Raw genomic sequence first — 20,150 nt, 5'->3', positions numbered from 1 at the left:
ATAACGTGGTAATAGATTTTATGTGAATAATGTTGTTTTATGTCACATCAAAACAAGCAACTGAAATAATTAATAACCTTCTTGAGGAAGATTAATTTATAGAATAAATTTTCAATCTTGAATTCTATAATTCTTCTTCTAATAACCCAGTTTGCTTTCTGGGCAACTTATTTCATTTGCGTTGTTGTCTGAACACAGAGCTTTGATTCTTCTGTTTCCAATATACCATTCAGATTGCATTGTGTGAAGTTATAAATATTAAATATGATCCAGGAATCTAATTTGGACTCATAGTCTTTCTGACCTAATGTGTCTATTTGCTTTTAAAATTATTCTGTGGGGTTTGGGAGTTAGCTCATGGAATGACTCCACCTCCATCTGTTTGACACACAGGAAGGATATTTTTCCTCCCCACCCTTCTTTGCTGCCACTCCTGTTTCCTATATACATATTTAATAATAATCTCAGCACCTGCTTCCTCCACGTCCAGAGTGTTATGTGTGGTCTGTGTAGTGCTGTGATCAGCAGCCAACACCCAGTGACACCACAGGAACAGGGTGTCACTCCTGAAACAAACAAAATACCAGTTTTGATAATGATGGATACCATGGTAAGTCACAGAAAAATTATACCCTAATTTGCTTGCTTGCTTTATTATAGGAGCATTTATTTTTGTATATTCTTCCATCTGTGGATATCCTTTAGTTTATGAAACTCTCTAGGCCAAAGTGACTGCAAGATGATATTTAGAGATCAAAGCAGGACATCTTTTGCCAAGATTTTTACTCTCTGGAGTATTGCACCCAGATTAGTAGCTCTTGAATTCCACCGTCTCATCAACCTTGCTCCATGTATTTCAATAGGCTGCCAGTGTGTGCTGAGTTTGGAATTGGAAATTACAGGAAAGGATAACAGTGATTATTGATTCTAAAGTAGAACTGAGGATTTCCCAGTCTTTAGTCACAGCAGTGGTTAACAATTTGGTGTCATGTCACCGGTTTATGCAGATGAAGAATTACCTGCTTTTGTCTCTTGAATCCCTGTATAGCTCAGTAGTTCCCAAATTTCAGTGTGCATTTATAATACTTAGAATACTTAGAGAGTTTATTAAAATAAGGCCCTTAACCATAGTTTTTGATTTAATAGATTTGGGATAGGGCCAGAGAATTGTAATTTTCACAGATTCTCTAAGGTGGTGATGCTACTGCTGCCCTGTAGGCCAGGCTTCAGGAACTGCAAATGTCTCCTTGCATACCTGCTCCTCATTCTCTCTTCACAGAGCCTAACTGAAATATATGATAGCTTGCTAACTACAATTATAATATATTGTTAAACTTTCTTTTGTTAAAAATTTATTGTAAATGTGATGTACAAAGGGGTTACAGTTACGTAAGTCAGGTAATGATTACAGAACAGTGTCACATCTTCCCTACTATTAATCTTTCTATTGAGATGAACTTGCCAGTTCAATAATTTCTTTATTTCACACATACACACACACACACAAACATATGTCTATATATCTGTGTGTAAATTGAATGTTTCCAAATTGTATATTTTAATAGAGACATTTAATTTAGAGCCACTATGGTCAAATATTTGGCAACTGAAGTCAGCATACCCTGTTCCCAGAGAATATTGATTTTATAACATTGATTTTTTTGTTGTTGGTAGTGGTGTATTCAGATGTAAGGACTTTTCAGGACCTTGGAGCTATCTCTGAGCTCTTTTGCTCAAGGCTAGTGCTCTACCACTTTGAAGAACAGCTCTACTTGGGGTTTTCTGGTGGTTAATTGTAGATAAGAGTCTCACAGACTTTCATGCCTTGGCTGATTCTCAACCATGATCTTCAGATCTCAGCCTCCTGAGTAACTAGGATTAAAGGCATATGTTACCAGTGTCCAGCTAGCCACCAGTGCTCAGGTTATAACATTGATTTTTATAACATGAAAATATCTTTTGAGACTGTTTTAAGAATCATGACTAACACAATACTTTTTCAATTAGAAGTAAAAAAGTGAAGGATAAGTGAGACAAACACCGAGTGCATGAAGTTCACTTGGCTTTAAGGTCATTAACATTTCTTTTCTATACTCATTTTCTTATACGTAATTATTTTTGGTCCAGAATAACATTATGCAGAGGTCTCAGTCAACCCTGAGACATTTATATGAATAGAATCTGAGGTTGAGAAGTATCAAAGGAAATGGACTGGGTAGGTGGGAGTCTCTTCTACTTATTGCAAGTATAAACTATGATTGGAGATCTGAAATGCATTTTATGTGGATAGGGGAAAATGTTCTTGGCATAAACACAAAGTATTTTTCTGTTGTTACTACCTAGCATCTTATGCTGCCAAATGTATTCTACTAGCAAAGTAAAACTTGATCATTTGAATTATAAAAAGCATTTTGCTTGTCTTTTTGTATTATTAACTATCTAAACAATTAAATTGGTCTTATGCAATCATCATCCATTTATTTTGCTTTTTGTTTCACAACTGGCTCCCAGAAGTCATACTACACCACAAAGATAGATTGACTTCAGTAGTTGCAGAAATTCTTTTAAAAGTTGGCATTTCAGACTAATTATATTTTTTGTGAAAATTGGTTTCCAGAACAAATTCTTATTTTTCTCAGGCATTGGCACTATTCTGAGAAGTGATTTCTCCATGCATATTCAAATACTGTTGGTATCAAGTATAGACTATATGTATTCAGTCAAATATTTTATTCATTTTATTTAGTTTTTATTTTTATTTTATTTTATTTTATTCCTATTACCACAATAATGTTTAAGCTAGAGCATTGGGTGTTTGGGGGGCACAGAAAAGGAAAAACAGGATATGAATATCAGCCAATGGCTGCAGTTGGTCTGATCATTCTTTAGTTCAAAATTTACCAATTGTCTATTTTATGCCAAGACATTTATTGTGCAGTAGCAACACAAAAGTTTCTACACTGTGGACAAACTGAAACAAAAGCAAAATATAAAACTCACAAAAATACAAAAACAAAAAAAATAAAACTTTAGTGGAAAAGACAATGTTAATAGTTTTTAGTTTATTTGGGGTCTTAAGTCTTTTAATAAATATAAGAATAGAAATTTCTTTCTTTGGTGGAATAGTATGGATAGTACTTCTGGTAACTTTTTAGAAGATTACTATAGTTAAGAAGGTCTCCTTTAATGTTTAGCAAACATACTAGATAAAAAGAATTTAGCCAGAGCTATTGTTAAACATGAATACAGATTCCTAGATTCCTCCCCTCATGAGTCTAGTAATATTGCCTTGGAGGGGGTGGGAGTTGGGCCCTACATAACATAATACACAGTGCAGAATTGTACTGTCCAATAGTATTCGTGTATCTTTGAGATCCTAAGTTACAGAAACTTCTGTTATTTGTTCCTCAGTAGAAAAGATGTAAGACAGCTAGGGCTGTTGATACTTAGAGATAATCATTTGTGAGGAAAATTCTAGGGTTTACAAATATTCTCTTCAAAGGTGCATCAGTTTCACAGGGAAGTGAACAAAGAGATTCTTAGAGTACACTTATTTTTCTTCAAGCAAAGTGTAAGCCTGTATTATTCCAGCGCATATTTTTAGTAGGTTCACAAGATTTTAGGAAATATGATTGGAACCTGGACACTTAATATGGGCTACATTAACTCTAGAATGATTTCAGTATGACTTTTAAATTTATGGAAACTCATTTTCATGCTGTAACTTTGTTGGCAAATGTATTCAAATGAATTTTGCAAACATAGAATAGCCAGTGTGCATGTATCCCTTAGAATTGCAGGTTTGGAAGGTACAGTGGCCATAGCTGTGTTGAAAATTCCAATAACATTAATTTATTTTTGTAGTTGTTTTTACTAGTCATGGGGCTTGAAATTAGGGCCTGGGCGTTGTCCCTAAGGATTTTAGCTCAAGGCTTAGTGCTCTTCCACTTGAGCCACAGCTCCACTTCCACATTTTTGGTGGTTAATTGAAGATAATGGATTTTCCTGACCAGGTTAGCATTGAATCGCAGTCTTCAGATCTCAGCCACCTGAGTAGTTAGGATTACAAACACGACTCATAGCATCTGGCCACAACATTAGTTTTTAAGCTCATTGTATAAAGTTAGCTCATTTCTCTACCAATATTCTATTCTATTCTACCAATATGAATTGGGAGAACCTTACTACTAGCAAGATCTATCTTCTACTCATTTTTTCATATCCCATTTACTTTTTCATGGGCAAATCTTGGACAAAACAGCTGCATTCTCTTACAGAAATGTATATTTAACTAATGAACAAAATGTTCTTTGAAATATAAATTGGGAAATGCTAAGAAGTATAAACAATTTGAGGGCAAGCATTAATAAAAGCTTCACTGCAGGTCATTTTTTGAAGAGAACTAATAAAAGCTTCACGGTTCAATTAATATGGTACAACATCGGGTTTTCTAGAAGCATATGGGACCCAGAAGGCCTGCCCCTGTTTTTAAAATTTACGAACTCTTTAATGATTCACCACTCTTACTCCAGTGCATTACCCACTGTGGTGCCGTTTAGCCATTAAGCAGGAAACTAAAACCAGGACAAAGCTACAAACAAATATCATAAGGTCCAAGTGTGGGTACTTTTCTTCAGTTTGTTCACAATATGTTACCATAAAAAATGAAAGTTAAATGAAATAGAGTCATAGGACAAGTCAAGTAGGTTATGACTTCCCCAGAGAAGTATGATCACTTGGCTTTGTAATGAAATGCAGGTCAAGTCCCATTACTAGAAGCTTTATGTAACAAAAACATTTTCAGGCTTATGGTCAGTCACCTATTTCAAATACTAGTCAGGAAAAATATTGCAAGATAATAAAGTTGTTCATTATAGTTTGCTGTAACAGAATTTAATATCAGGGAACAGTATTAATGGGTAGCACTCTAGGTTAAATTTATTAAGTATTGTTTTGGAGTTTTGTTTCTGCTCTCAAATTAAAGTTAAGGGATTTGGTTGTTTGCTCTTTTCTCAGTGTAAATTTCTGAATCCAATATTCAGACTTGAGAAAGTGTTTTCTTTATTTACAATGCTTAACAGTGAGGCACAGACCTTTTCCCAAAATACTCAGTTTAAAATTTGTTTTTCATATTTATGCCCAAATTTGTTTTTCAGAATTTTGGGGGGGTAACTTAATTTATATATTTCTCATTGGTTTCATTATTATCATACAACAAACAAATTCTATGATATCATCCCACAGAGAATAAGGTTATTTCTCCTGAAGATTACAAATGCATTCCTGAGAGATGTGGGTTATTCTTTTCCTTGTGGCTTTCCACAACCTTCAGGTGGTTCTAACTTGTGACATATTTTATTCAATTCATGTCTCCTAATGTCAATGTATATTTCTATATCAAGGTAATGGAAGGGAAATAGAAGAAGTTGTAGGAAGTTTCCAAAGGAAGAATATGCCTATTTACATTTCATTTGGTAGATTTAGTCACATGACATTCCTAACTACAAAGAAGGCTGGGATGTGAATTGCAGCTTGTTAAATATTTGCCTTGTGTATTTACACCCAGGTGTAAGAAATGGAGTAGTTTGTAATAGACTCTGAAATAGACTAAGAATTAAAGAATTAAATAATAATCCTTTAAAGATAGACACAGTATTTTCTTTCTGGTTTCTTGCCTAATTGAGTAGTATTCTGCCTATCTTGTAAAAGATGCCTAAGAATTGAAGACATTTTGCAAGAGTTGTGGAGTAGGTGCTTAGAAGGTAGAGGTAGTTGAAGATTTCTGAGCAAGTCAGGTTTTTTTTTTTTCCATTCTGTTGGGAATCATGGTCCTTCTCTTGATTTCTGTGTGTGTGTGTATGTGTGTGCACGCATGTTCTCACATGTACGTGTGCTTAAATCATTATTAAGTAGTTGTTCAAAGTAGTTTCAGTTCAACATATGAGTTTCTTAGTACAATGCACCTTGAGCAATGATACCCTTTCCATCATTATTCCCATTGTTTTCTTTTTATTTACTTATATGTTAATTTTTTGGTTTTATACATCTTCTGAGTAATAACTCCAAGACATTCTTTTGCTCCGTTTTAGTACTACTATCAGTAATAACCATTGAAGTACTTTTGGCTTTTGATTTTTTTTCCTTTTTATAATATTGTTTGCCTATGCTTGACAATAAACATTGAAACATGGTGGCCATTGTTAATAAAAATGCATAGTCTTATTCTGAGTTCTTTTAATGTAGAGAAGACATCAAGGGGCTGGGGATATGGCCTAGTGGCAAGAGAGCTTGCCTCCCATACATGAAGCCCTAGGTTTGATTCCCCAGCACCACGTATACAGAAAATGGCCAGAAGGGGCGCTGTGGCTCAAGTGGCAGAGTGCTAGCCTTGAGCAAAAAGAAGCCAGGGACAGTGCTCAGGCCCTGAGTCCAAGGCCCAGGACTGGCAAAAAAAAAAAAAAAAAAAAAAAAAGAGAGAGAGAGAAGACATCAAATGTGCATCTTCTTCAGTGTCAAAATGATAGAAGAAAACACACTACCTGTTTTCCTTTTAGTAGCATGGGTATCTTCCTGTTCCAATGCCAGTAAGCTTCCTTCCTTCCCATATTAAGAACAAATTGTGGTTAAGAAGCATTGAAAGAGTAAAAGAATTTTGAATTATGGTTATTATTTTATGTGAGTTTAGAAGTTATTGTCAATCAGTCTTTATACTTAAAAATAATGCGTGATTTTATTAATACTAATATTAACATTTTGTGTTTACTGTATTAATGGTAACCTTTTATGTTTGTGAGGATCATCAGTAAACTAAAACAGGAAAAAGTTTTCAATCTATATCTTCTCTCTCTCTTTCTCTCTTTCTACCATTATTGGTGCTTTAGCTCAGGGCCATGCATTCTTGGTTGGCCTTTTTGCTCAAGGCTGGTTCTTTACTGTTGAGTCACACATCCAGTTGTGACTTTTTTTTGCTAGTTAATTTGAGATAAGACCCTCAGACTTTTCTGCCTGGATTGATTTTGAACTTTGATTCCCAGGTTTTAGTCTCCTAAGTAGCTCAGCCTATGTCCTTTCAATTTCTCAACAGTGTCCTTATCAATACATTAGTATATTAACTGAAGTCTTCATAAAAATAAGATTAGGATGCTATCCTTTTCATAGGGATACAAACAATGATCTCTGATTTTGAAACATGCCCAAAAGTTAATTTTTTTTTAAGATCACAGAAAGACTAGATGAAGAACAGGCAAGGACTGTGTGTCTTTGACTCAGAGCTCTGGGGAGCCTCTTTGGGTAGGCTTTGTTTGTGGTATACTAATAAATCTGTCTTACCCTGAATGATGCAAGAGTCCAGCCTCCTGTGGGTAGGAACATCCACTGACAATAACGCCATAACCCATTAGTTGATCACAAACTCCCTGGATCCACAGGGAGTATCCCAATCTAAATGAGTGACTCATTCTTAAACGACAAGGGCAACCTGACGTCTTATGGGAGTAGTAACATATTAAAGCTGGACTGTTTATTTTGCTTGATATAACTATAGGATCATTGAGGAAATGATTGCATTCTGTTGTGGTTATATGTTCTTAACTACTGCATAGAGTGAAGAGGTTTAGATTTTTTATATTTTTTCTTCTGCTGCCCTTATGTTTCTTACCCACCACTAAGGAAAAATGTTTTCACATTCAAGTGCTCAAATATATGCACATCTCTATGGTTTGGATACTTTTGTTGCCTTACCAATCTATCTTTTTTTTTTTTTTTTTTTGGCCAGTCTTGGGGCTTGGACTCAGGACCTGAGCACTGTTCCTGGCTTCTTTTTGCTCAAGGCTAGCACTCTACCACTTGAACCACAGCGCCACCCCTGGCCTTTTCTATATATGTGGTGCTGAGGAATGGAACCCAGGGCTTCATGTATATGAGGCAAGCACTCTTGCCACTAGGCCATATTCCCAGCACCCCCCCAATCTATCTTTTAATGATAAAGTGCACAGTATGTACCTGAGGTTATTAATTTAAGTCCAAGAACTTAAATGTAAGCTCTGGAAACACCTGCCATGTATTAAATCTCTCTTTGTTTCCAGTTTGTTCATTTGGAAAAATGTGTCATGTTGGTATTGTAAAATATTAATTGTAAAAACAATAGTAAAATGTGGAGTCTTGTATTTAGAATTATTGCTCCCCCTCTCCAACTGTGACTCTCACCTATCCTCTTATAAATGTCAGTAAAATCTGTAGTCTTCCATGCTGATGAGACTGGTGCATAAAACTATCACTTCCTGATTATACCACAATGTTTGTTTTTTGTCTCTGTTTCATGTTTTTTTCACTTTGGAGCTGGTAGAATTATGTCATCTCTTTAAAAAATAATTATTATATTCCAGCTCTCCCTCCAGCCCACCCTCATCAGTAAGTCCATTTAATTGCATCACCTTATTGGTGTTTTTGTGCTTCTTACTGCACTGCCATTTCTTATTTCTTCACACACACACACACACACACACACACAAACACACACACACACTCCTCTGAACATTTTTAGTTGTATATTGATTACATATAGCTTATTGAAAACATTCACCTCTAACATTTTTGTGGAGCTTGTACTAGAAACTTTCCCATTTTTATCCAATGGGTTTTGAGTCAATTAATTTTTGATAAGTCAGATATGTCAATGATACAGTTAGTGAATCTGAGAGATTCACTGTTTTTGTTTTTGTTTTTGTTTTCAGTTAGAATCTGGTGGCTGTGAATCTGATACCAGATTCAGAAATAAGAACCACAGAGCTCTGTGGGCTCCATTGCAAGTAGCAGAGGGGCTCTGGAGGAGGAGATCATTGGAGCTAGGCATCCCCAAGAGAGATTAGTCCTTCCCTGCCCTGAGCATACTGGGGCTTTGGAGAAGTTGCTTTACCTCTCTGACATCAGTTTCCCATCTCTTATTTGTTTTCCATAGCGTCTGTGACTTTTTTTCCCTACAAAACTGTTAGCTTAAAACAGAAGAAAATGTGGGTAATGTTGGTTCACACCTATAATCCTCATTACCAAGTAGGCTGACATATGAGAATCAGTTTGAAGCCAGCCAGGGAGGGAAAAGTCTGATAGACTCTTATCTCCATTTAACCACAAAAATACAGAAGTGGAGCTGTGGTTCAAGTGGTAGAACACTATATCCTTGAGCAAAAGAGCTCAGGAACAGCGCCCTAGGCCCTGAGTTCATGCCTTAGTACTAGCATAAAAACAAACAAACAAACAACAACAAAATAGACGAAATTTATTTTGTCATAATATGGGGAAGCTGTCAGTTTCAAATCAGTTTCACTGGATTGAAATCAAGGTGTGAGCCATGCCAGGCCCCAAGTTTTAGCTCTGGCAGTCTTTAGTTTGTGGCTCTTATCTTTGCCTGTGTGGCCACACTGCCTTCGTCTCCTACTCTTTGTGTGTCATATCTTCTCTGCCTTTCTCTTATAAAGATTCATCTCAACATCTTTAGTCACATTTCTGTGTATTTTTCTTTTTGTTTACTCCAGACTCTAGGAATGTGGTTGAAGTTATCTTTTTTTTTTTTTTTTTTGGCCAGTCCTGGGCCTTAGTGCTGTCCCTGGCTTCTTCTTGCTCAAGGCTAGCACTATGCCACTTGAGCCACAGTGCCATTTCTGGCCATTTTCTATATATGTGGTGCTGGGGAATCAAACCCAGGGCTTCAGGCTACGAGGCAAGTACTCTTGCCACTGGGCCATATTCCCAGCCCCTGAAGTTATCTTTTTGAGGGCCTAGGTTCATTATTGTGCTACCAAAAGAAAAAACTAACTGATACATACTGTAAATTCATGCTAGCTTGCAATTTCAATCTGGATATTTGTTCTTCATTTATTCCTTGAGCTATTATTTCATGCCCTGTAAGCTAGATACTATTCCACATGTTAGGAATAATCCAGTGACCGTACCTTTAATTTGTTTATTGTTGCTAGTGAGATTGCTCTGCAGAATAATTATAATTAACTGGATAAAGGTAAAAGAGGTAACTTAATCTAGACAATTTGGATTTTTAAAACATGTCTCATTTTACATCATACTATAACATAAACTACTCTCATTTGTGTCTGAGCTCATAAATCATTTGAGCAACTACATGTGGGGGCTTTTATAGCTTCTGTGGGCAAGAAAGTGCTTTTCTTGAGAGCATGTAGAAGAGGCACATGTATCCAACTAAATTCCATTCAAAAGGAAAATATTGGGCACAAAAATACAACATACACTTTTCTTACAAGACATTTTTAGTCTTAACAATTAGTATCAATACTGTCTTCATATCTAGTCTACATCAGTTTCAGGATTTTAAAAAATCTATTCATATCTTCCCTGTATCCCAGCTTGTTCATGGTTCTAGGTGGATGTCTTTTTATTTTAAGCTTTCAGAATTTGTTTCATGCTGCTAGCATTGAACATAGATGACCTCTGACCTCACAGGAGAGCAGGAAAACAAGTACTATGTAGGTCCTGACAAGTATGCAGGGCAGAATGCCATAAACTCCATTAAAATAATATAGAAACAAAACAATTTGGTCAAGGGAAGTTCTGAGAAGTAAATGTTTGAAATATCCTTGAAGAATATGTAAGATTTCAACAGGTATATGTTAGAGGAGGGTAATGGGAAGAAAATATGCAATCTGGAGTTGAGGAACAAGGTGGGTCAGGTTGATAAGGATGAACAGGTGCCAAAGTGTAAGTACCAGTATTTTAACATATTTTTATTATGTTTAAGTAGTTGTACAAAGGAGTTGCCATTCACCAAGGCAGTTTATGAAAATGGTGCATTTTGGTCAACATCATTCCTTTCAACGTTCTCACCCACTACCTCCACCCACCCCTTCCCTCACTTTTCTTTATTTGTAGGTTATATATTTAATTTTTTTCAGTTTAAGTATACAATGCATCTTGATCTGTGTCATCATTTCAACATCATCCCCCCATTTCCTGTTATAGTTCTCAATTCTGTGGTATATACAATGAATCTTGCCTACATTCTTCTCATTACCCTTGTTCATTCTTCTACTGCCTTCTCCATGGCCCAACCTTCCCCTTTTTCAAGTACCCATTTTCTGGTACTTATCTTGTTGAGCTTTGTCTTATTCTTTTTAAAGAATTATACTATTTTCTCGCTCCATGGAGTCTGTTATACTTCACTTAATTCATTTGTAATCCCCTACATCCAGCCAGTGTGTTTACATATAGATGTATAGGCACATTCTAGTTATCATAAATGAGGGAAACCATGCCACCTTTGTTTCTCCAGGTCTGGCTTACTTCGCTTAATATAATTTTTTCCAAGTCTTACTTATTTCTTTATGAATAATAAAATATCATTCTTTCTGGTGGGTAAGTAAAATTCCATTGAACATATATACCTAGCAAGTGCAAACACAAGGCACAAGTTCAGTCCCCCGTATGTGTGGTATGTGTGTGTATGTACGTATGTACGTACATATGTATGTATGTGTATGTATATACACACACACACATATATATATACACACACACATTCTGAGTGTATCTAGATAGATAGATAGATAGATACAGAGATATAGACAGAGGGAGTAGATTTAGCAGGAATAAGTGATATCAATAGGAAAATACCTATTTATAATCAGCCCATAAGTATTCTACTGAGTTTTCTTTATATCATTGAATTCTGTGCATAACCCTTCAGGTAGGGACTGTTCTGGTCCTCATTCTATAGATGATGAAATAGAGACTTTACTGTATAAATGTTCAACAGAAAATTGAGTGGAGTATTTAGCATAAGGACCTAAGTACCTGGTTCTAGAATTTGTATGGTTAGCCACACTTCTGCAAGTTGTCAGAAGGCTAGTTTGAAAGTAAAGCAAAGGGAGAGAAACAAACTTAGTTGTTTCAGGAGATTCTGAAGAGGTCACAAATAAAAAGCCGGGTAACATCCAATTAGCAAACATCACTTTATCACGGACAAGGACCAATCCTCAGTTAATTATTCTGGGACAGATTCTTATCTGGCTTTATGGCTGTCAGAAAACAACCCAGCACATACTGACTGAAAAAAAATCTTGAATATTTAAATAAGCTTTTGAGAAAATGTTTCAACCCTGCACTTTTCTATCTGTGCTTAAGATTATACATAATTAATACTTACAGTGGCTTTAAAGAAACAAATGCAAACAATTGTCTCAACTTCTGTTGCTTGTTTTGCAAATCTGGTTCGGTTTTAAATCCTTGAGGCCTTGATTGGGTTTCATTTTACTACCTTAAGCCCAACAGATGTCTGTTGGTAGTGGACAAGTTTTGATAATGTATGTAGATTGACCGAAAAGTTCACTGTTTTTGTTATTTTGAGCAGTTTATGAACTAAGACACTGAAGGGACACATAGCACATATGTTGTGAGGTATTACTGACTGTTGTATAGCTGCTTTCTCCAATCCAATCTGTTAAGAGTGTCTTTAAACTTATTTCAGTCTACCATTCTCATGAGAATACACAAAAAGATACCATTAAGTAATCCAGGAAAGTAAAACTATTGCCTTCGTAGTATATAAACTGGAATGTTTTTTCAATACCTTTGGCTGTAGCTAGATAAGTTTCCTAGGCTTATTTGCTTACCCCTCCTTGTTCCATAATCAGAATCCTGAACTTTCAGATGTTGGTTTAGGATATGGAATGCAAAGAACTTCACAATAGCATTAGGTTTGGTCAGATATTTTCAGTGAAAATGCTGTTGTAGTCTTGGGTATTTTTCTCAAAATCATATTTTATGATCTGACAGAATGTTATAATTTCTACATTATCACCATATCTGTGTTCTTTTAAAAAATTCTATAATTCTCACTCTCCTTTGGTCTCATGTTTCCTATTTTTTTCTCAATATCACTGGGTTACAAAATTCATTTCATGTAACTTTCTTAGAAAATTCATAAGTGGAAATTTCACAAAAGTGTTTGATTGGAAGCAAGGGAAATCAAACTGTCTTGCTTATAAAGGTGAAGACTGGCTTTCTGAGGAAGTGATTTTACAGTGAGAGTAAAACAACTTCATGAATAGCAATCAGCAAGGGGAAAAGCTGCATTGTTTATTTGCATGGCATCCGGAAGGTAGTGATTTTCCATTTGGATTATGCATTAATGTCAATTGAAAATATGGAGAAAAATACAAAATTTGAACCAGATCTCAAGTGTCAATGATTTTAGTGCTGTTTGACTTAATGTGACTTATGTGGATATTTGTTAAATTTCCAAAATTGTCACTACATGCAACTGTGGGAATCACTGTTGGAAGAAAATTCAGAAAAGCATACAAAAGGAGCACAAAGTAAACAAATATAAAAATTCTCCTGTTTAGGAGATGACATACTCTTTCTACCAAGGAAATACAAGCTAATTAGCTATGAAAAATTAAACTCTTAGTTACAAGGATACATCATTTTCCTGTGTGGTTCTTTTTTTTCTTTGCTGGTCCTGGGGCTTGGCCTCAGGGCCTGAGCACTGTCCCTGGCTTCTTTTTGCTCAATGCTAGCACTCTACCACTTGAACCACAGCACCACTTCTTGCTATTTCTGTTTATGTGGTGCTGAGGAATCGAAACCAGGGCTTCATGCATGCTAGGCAAACACTCTACCACTAAGCCACATTCCCAGCTCTTCTTTTTTTTTTTTTCCTTTTGGGTGCATGCCTGTCCTTCCCGCCACCCCCTCCTCCCCCCCCCCCACCCCCCCGCCCAAGCTCTTCATTTTTTCATTTCTCTACCAAGGCTAGCATTCCACTACTTGACCACAGCTCTACTTTCAGCTTTTATGTGATTTAATTAAAGGTAAAAATCTCTCATGGACTTTCCTGCTCTGGCTGGCTTTGAGCCATCACTCTCAAATCTCAGCCTTCTGAGTAGCAGAGGTGAGCCACTGCTGCTGGGCTTCACTTGTTTCCTAACATTCAAGATTACTGAATACCAACTCGGTAGATAATGTCCCCCATCTCATGATAATTTATGAATTATAATTGTATAATAATTTACAAATGAATAAGTCAAAATTGGTACAATTAATGTGATGCTTAGAGTGCATAATTGAGGGGAAAATTGAGTAAAACATTGAGTGGTTATCTTAAACAACTTTTCTCCACCAGGAAAACACAGATACCTTAACAAAATGATGCCTGTTGGCTTTATGGGAAGTATTTTGATTTTTCTGAGCCTGAGTTACTCTCTTCATAAAACTGAGATATCATACATTACCAAATAGTAGGTACCATTTATAAAGTGTTCATTGTGTTTCAGGTTAGATGTGTTTTTGTTGTTGAATACTGCACATGTAATATCTCATTTAGTCAGAGTGAGAACTCTTTAAGCCTTAGTTTGAAGATGGGATCCAAGTCTCAGAGGTTTATCTAAGATTAATCTGTCAAAGGTTGTGCAGTTGAATACCATGGCCAGTGGAATGACATTCCAGTGAAGCCATCTTTTTTTCTGTTTCATTGACTGACTAAGGTTAGAAATGAAAGCTTGTACCTCCTTTACGCAGAAGTTCTCCAAAAAGGCAATTTTGGTACTTCCTAAGTGAATACCACATTTTTCGGTAGATGAACCACTGGCATAAGTACTGACCACTGCACAGCTCTGGTAGGTGATGAATGCCCCCAGGTATTGGCTGAGTTTTGAGGAAGGAACATTATTCTTAATACTTACTGAAGCCATAGATCCTGCCCTGCTTTTAACTTCCATATCTTAGGAAAGGCTTGGGGTGATGCAAGATGTAGGAGCATTCATCTGAATGAATATGGATTGGGTGGATGAGTGGTGGTCATGGGAATATCAGTGCCCTACAAAGACCTGAGTTTCTAATTCCATCTTTTCTACCATGAAAGTATCTCAACTTTTCTGAATCTATTTTCTCATCTTTATAATACAAATGTTGAGGTGTAGTAACTGAATTCCTTACCTGAAAGGGATTAAAGAGCTACATAAAATAACATGTTCTAAAAACTGTGAGGCATAAAATATGTTTGAAAACAGTTGTTAATAAAGAAGAGTTGTAATGCCATTCTAACTAGATTGAGGTGGAATCTCAATGTTGTTTTGATCTGCATTTCTTTTATGGCCAGAGATTTTGAGAATTTCATCACCGTGTCTATTGGCCATTCTTATTTCCTCTTCAGAGAAGTCTCTCTTTAAGTCGTTAGCCCACTTATTAATGGGGTAGTTGTTTCTTTGAGGATCTGTTTTGGGGGAATTTAATTTTTTGAGTTCTAGGTATATTTTAGATATGAAGCTCTTGTCTGTTGTATTAAGTGAAGTGAGCCAGACCCAAAGAAACATCGATTCTGTGGTTTCCCTCATTGGTAATAATTAATACATGTCTAGGATGATCCCAGCAGAGGATCACAATAGCTCAATTACTATGTACATATGATCATAGAAGATGATGCTAAGTGAACTGAACTCCAAGATATGGAAACAAGGCTTTTCATTGTTGTTGTTATTTTTAATTACTATGTGAAGTTATTTCTTTTTTCTTTCCTATAGTCTATCCCCTGTTGTTACTGTGTCTGATTTTGGTACCCTAGGTATTGTATATATGTTTATCTGAATTAGGGAAGGGAAGGGAAAGGGTACATCAGAATGGGAGACAAAGGATAATGGGCAAGCCAATGCAACAGCAACACTCACAAGACAATATGTTGGTAATTAACTGTACAATTTGGTGGGGGAGGGGAGATTAGAGGGATGGCAAAATGGGAGAAAAATGAGAGAGGGAGTAACAAGTTTGACAAGAAATATACTCACTGCCATACATATGTAACTGTAACTCCTCTGTACATCACCTTGACAATAAAATTAAATTAAAAAAATAAAGAAGAGTTTTGGTTCCTTGAGGAAGACTTTATCCCTTTAATGTTCCAAATAAAAGCCGAAAAACCTCAACTATACTTTTTTGTCTCCAATTGTACTCCAATGCCCTCCCGCCAAACTTTCGAACAGACTTGCTTCCTCTACTGTTCAAAATCCAAAGGCCTTCAAGTAATTTCCAAGTGCACCAATTACTGCCTATTGGGCAAATCCTATGACTTTTCCTGTCTTCAGTCAAAGTGTAGTAGCAGTAAAATAGAAATTCATTCATTCACTCATCCAACAAAGGCATTCTGAGTGCCTACTGTGGGTACAGTATCTGGAGTGGTTTCATGTACTGGAAATAAAATTCAGAGAAAATAATAGCACAGCAGAAATGAAATTGTCTATCAAACAGATACTATGGATCCACTGGGACACTTAATCTCTAGTCTTCTAAGCAATCCTGAGTTCTCTGTTGTGCTAACTCTACTTGTAATGGAAGTTACTGAGGCTTAGAAAATTAAATAGCAATGTCTAGCACACACCTCATAGCAAGGCTATGGTATAACTGGGATTCAAACTCTGTTATTTCTTCCAGGAAAATGTTTAATGTTCTTTTGATCATTTACTCATTTATTTATAAATTCTTCACACCACCTAATCTTTTTTACTTCTTTTTTTAAAAAAGTACAATCTTTGAAACATTCCACATATTTTCTTAGCCACCAGTGATTAAAATAATGGCACAAAAAATAGAAAAAAAATGAGGGGAATTGTCTTTTCTATCATAGTGGGTTGCTTAAATGTTGTCACTTTACCCAAAAAGGAACTGAATTGGGATAAGGAAAGAATGTAAGGGTTTGTCCTAAACTGGTTTTTTTCAAGACTGGAATTAAGACTAGAATCAAGGGAGCATGGGTATGTTTCATGCTTCTCATCTTATTTGAATGTCTTTTAGGTGTCACCCTCTGTAAATACATCTTTCCTTATTCAAACTAGTCAAACATGAGCATATTGTGAACCCGAGCTCAACCAATCTGAGCAGAGGGGTGGGGCCTGCTGTATTAGTGATAAATAGGGAGCAGTCTGCTCTCTCTGTGTGCTTGCCTGCCAGATTTCTGACCCTTTTGCAGAAGTAAATTTTGCCTTGCTGAGAAAAATAAAATACAATAGTAGTAAAATTTTTGAAACTCAAGCTCTGCTCCTCTCTACATTGTTGTTTCCCACTTGCTCAACATTGTCTTCCCTTTTTGCTAGATTTCATCACCCATGATTTCTTGCTCCTATTATTTAAAAAGGCTTCCCACTAGTCTTACTACTTTTTTTTGCCTTAAACTCTGCTCCATGTGGACTCAGCTGTACTATCTATGCTGCTGCGAAATTAATTATTAAAGCACAAATTTAATATGTCCCTTTTCTCAACACTTTCCTGGTATATTAAAGTCTACTAAAATAGTGAGTACTCACATGCATTTATAGTGCCTCCAGAATAGAGGAAAAGATATTTTTAGCTTTCTCTCAAGATGCTCCTTCCTTTACACAAAGTCAACACTTCCCAGACTTGTTGCATAAGAATCATCTGGGGCCTAACACATATATATGTATATAAATGTTTATGTGTGATATGTATATATCATATATGTAGGGGGCTGGGAATATGGCCGAGTGGCAAGAGTGCTTGACTGGTATACATGAAGCCCTGGGTTCAATTCCCCAGCACCACATATATAGAAAACAGCCAGGAGTGGTGCTGTGGCTCAAGTGGCAGAGTGCTAGCCTTGAGCAAAAAGAAGCCAGGGACAATGCTCAGGCCCTGAGTCCAAGCCCCAGGACTGGCAAAAACAAAAAAAAAACAAAAAAATATATGTATACAACTGATTATGGCTATATGTGTATATGCATACAAATATGTGAGTATGTAGCTTTCCTTGTCTCAAAACTACATAAGTGACTTATTAAAAATTATGAGATAAAAGACACTGATAGCCTTAGATGAGAAAAATAATTATCAAAAATCAGATAGTCTTTTTTTCTGTAAAACACTACATTATCATTAAAATGATTGTCAAGTTGTACAAGAAAGCAAAGATCATTACCTTTTTTATTTTTTCTTTTATCCACAGTAATTTGTATTATTAAGTAAAACCACTCAGTTTTAAAAAGCATTAGTATTATTATTCCATATTTACAGGTGTTTCCCTTCTCAAGAATTTCTATTTTACCGAAATTCCTTTTAAATATAATATTTTTGTGAACTGAAAGTTTAAAAGTTGCCATCGAAATAGTATTTTTGTTGTTGTTGTTTCTGTTTAGCTATTGTTCAAGTTAGACTTTGAAGTAAGTAGAGATAGTTGTTTAACTTGATGGTAAGGAAATTTAAAAAAATAGACTTAAGTGAAATGAAGTGCTAAGCAATATATTTTGAGTGTGACCAAATAATGTGATTGCCATTCCTTACTTTCCGTGTGCATCACCCATACACCCATCCATCTGTCAACTCTTTGTCCATCTACCCACAATATGTTAATTCCATCCTTGCTATGAATAATGCAATAATGGATGTATTCTCTTAATTTTTACCACTGTCTTGGTATATATGAGGTGATGTTGATTTTCTTAAGCTTGAGGGAAAAACAAAAACAAAAACAAAAACGAGAACTGTCCCAGGATTATCTTTGCAGTGAAATTCTTGTTGTTGTTTTCAATTGATGCAGTATTTTGAACATGAATCCTGTAATTTAATATTGTGAAACTTTTTTTTTTAACCGTGTAGTCTTATTATATCTGGCCATGAAATGAACACTCCATGAAATCATTTAGTAGAATGCTCTTTTCTTCCAAATGGGACACGCTAATCTGGTCCATGTGCTCTAGAGGAGCTCCTGGCCTGCATCACTGTGCCAGCATTTTAACCCCAGTCACCTGTTATACAAATAGGCTGTCCATGCTGTGGGTGGTACACCTGGTCCCAGGATCACTCTTTCTTGTAGCCCAAGAAGAGGCAGCATGAGAAGCTGGTGCTGACCTTGAAGCAAAGTGTACTCTGCTGTTTATTTCAGTCCAGTTTCTCTCAGATGTTGCAAAAACAAACATCTTTTGCAGTTATAAAATATGTAAAATGTAATAATCCACTTTCAAAAGTTTACTGCTTTTTCTTCAATAGTTAAATGATAATTTTTTAGAAGTCTAGGTAAGAAGCCAATTGTGATTAATTTTTGCCTGTTGGATTCCTTTTCTAAACTTGTTAGTAAGCTTTTTTGCAAATTTTTTTTTTATTTAGTGTACCACCTGGTACACAGGATTGACTGAACAACTGTTGAACACAAGGTATAGAAAAAGTCTTTACTTCTTTTACTTCTTTAAAAAGAAAAAGTCTTTACTTCTTTATCAACTATGGTGGCCATTTATGTTCCCTAGTGCTCAAACACAAAACTCTGAAATCTTAGGCAGATATACTAATTAAAACCCTGCAATTTAATCAGAAGGCTTCTCAGGAAAAGAACATGATATGATTTCCTCCATGAGGTTGGGTATGGAACAGAGCATGACCTGAATTCTTTCTCTGTCATTTATGAAGTATGTGAATGAAGGAAAGTAATTTAATTTGACTCTGTTCAGTTTATTCATCATATTCTCCGAAGACCTGATAAGCTTTGGATGAAATAATGTAATAAAACAAAAATGTGCAAGTTTTTTGATGAGTTTTATTGCTCTGTACCATCATTTAAATACATTTACCCTCCGGCTAAATTTCTGAAAATTGACTTTTGGCTAACCAGAGAAATCTCTGAATATCATTCTTTGTTTCAGACCTATTTCCTTGTGGCAGGAAGCAAAATCACATGATCTAGACATCCAGTGACTGAAAAGGAAGTTAGTGATATCTATTTTCCCTCCTAAATGAGTAGTCTAAAAATGAAAATTAAGAAAATATCCTACTAAGTTTGTGAAGTGCAAAAAAATACTTTTATTTTAGTGTTTCAGTGGACTGATTGTCTTGACATTTCTATTTTTTTATATTCACAAACTCAAATGTTTTCTATTTAATATTTTTAAGGCTTTTACATTGTATTTTATGAACTAAAATATCCAAACACCAATAATATATACATATGTATACATATAAATTTCTTTAAAATGTCTATTTACTGTAAGTATGTTTAGAGCAAAGCATATTGAAATTATTGACAAGCATGGTTGATGCCTTAAAGATTTGATGTCAAAATTGTATTGTCTTTGAAGAAACAATGTTTTAGGAGTTATAAAGCTGTGATAGGAAGAGGTAAAAAAAAAAAAAAA

At 35.6% G+C, this 20,150-nt stretch overlaps 1 protein-coding gene across 7 annotated transcripts in view; it reads left to right on the top strand.

Moving 5' to 3' along the window:
- The window catches only part of Hdac9 (histone deacetylase 9), an 805,515-nt gene that overhangs the window by 131 nt on the left and 785,234 nt on the right, over positions 1-20,150 (top strand). The gene's annotated exons all lie outside the window — the stretch shown is intronic.

The sequence above is a fragment of the Perognathus longimembris genome, chromosome 2, assembly GCF_023159225.1.
Source record: "Perognathus longimembris pacificus isolate PPM17 chromosome 2, ASM2315922v1, whole genome shotgun sequence".
Classification (NCBI taxonomy): domain Eukaryota; kingdom Metazoa; phylum Chordata; class Mammalia; order Rodentia; family Heteromyidae; genus Perognathus; species Perognathus longimembris.
This window is presented reverse-complemented; position numbering and strand designations above follow the sequence as displayed.